Raw genomic sequence first — 263 nt, forward strand, 5'->3', positions numbered from 1 at the left:
ATCTTCGATTGAATGGCACGAGAAGAAGCGTCAACCTTTCAGTTTATCTGGTGTTCGATTTGAAAGACGGCCAATTCTAATTTCTGGGTGAAAATCGGCTTGACGCTGGAGCGGTCGAAAATGAGCTTTCCACCCTTGTCTCCTTTTAAGGACGTGTAGTAACAGTCAACGGAAAACCCACCAAATCGCTCAAATTCACCATTTTCAGCCGCAGAAATGACAATACACAACAACTGAGGTTATTTTGAGCTTTGACATAGTCA

Source organism: Montipora capricornis, chromosome 9 (genome assembly GCF_036669925.1).
Source record: "Montipora capricornis isolate CH-2021 chromosome 9, ASM3666992v2, whole genome shotgun sequence".
Taxonomy (NCBI): Eukaryota; Metazoa; Cnidaria; class Anthozoa; order Scleractinia; family Acroporidae; genus Montipora; species Montipora capricornis.